Source organism: Penaeus japonicus, unplaced genomic scaffold (genome assembly GCF_977035675.1).
Source record: "Penaeus japonicus unplaced genomic scaffold, GWHDUDI00000001_assembly GWHDUDI00000017, whole genome shotgun sequence".
NCBI classification, from domain to species: domain Eukaryota; kingdom Metazoa; phylum Arthropoda; class Malacostraca; order Decapoda; family Penaeidae; genus Penaeus; species Penaeus japonicus.
In genome coordinates, this window is record NW_028234419.1 from 308,958 (window position 1) to 310,252 (window position 1,295).

Here is a 1,295-nt window from a genome sequence, read left to right on the forward strand (position 1 = left end):
GCTGTCGTCTTTTTTTTTTCTTTTTTTTTTTTTTTCTCAAAGTCTTTAAATTTCTAGAGATTATTTTCGCGCAAGAACATAATCGGATTGGGAATGAAAAGATTTAAATGAATTTCTATTTATTTCACAGAAGAATAAGTTTTATGAATTACAGTATATATTTAGAAATGGATAATATCACATGCTGAAAGAAACGGCATAGAGGATTTAACACAATGGACGCAAAATTTACACTGAACTGCGCACGTATTACGAAATCTAAAATATATTGATTTTGAAACTATGTATATATATATATATATATATAGATATATATATATATATATATACATATATATATGTATATATATATATATTTGTATTATATCATATATTTATAATTATATATATATATATACAGTTTTCATATATATATTATATTATATCTTATATATATATATATATTGTTTTATTGATATGAGAAACTATAAAATGTAGTGAGGTATTCTATAAAAAGACAGAAGTGTATTGTTAGTTAATGATTTTAGATCTTGTGATAGGGTTGAGAATTCAAGGAATTAATACTGGTGGACATATATTTATATCTGATACATATGTGAATATGTGAATTATATTATGTATAATATAATATATATATAAGATATATATATATATAATACAATAATGTATATATAATGTATATAACACATAATATATATATATATATATATATTATCATACTAGATATATATATACTATGTATGTATAAATATGCATTATATATAAATACAAATATATACATATATATATAAAACATATTCATATATATGTTTGTGAATATTGTACATACATACATACAATAGCATATAATATATATATATATACTATATATATATATATATATATATATATACATATATATATATATATATCAATATATATCAGTATATATATATATTCTATATATATTATATATATCTATAGTATATATATATATATATATATATGTATACACACACGACACACACCACACTTCACACCACACACACGACACACACACACACAGACACCACACACACACACACACATATATATATCTTATATATCACATATATGTTAAATATATATATGTATATATATCATACATATATATATAGTATATGTAATATATATGTATATATATAACATACACACACCACACCTCACACATCACACACATTTACACCACTTGCGTATAGATTGGTAGCTCGAAAAAAATACAATATAGTTTTCACGTCCATAAAAAAGAATAAATCATCATCGTTTAAAAGCAAAAA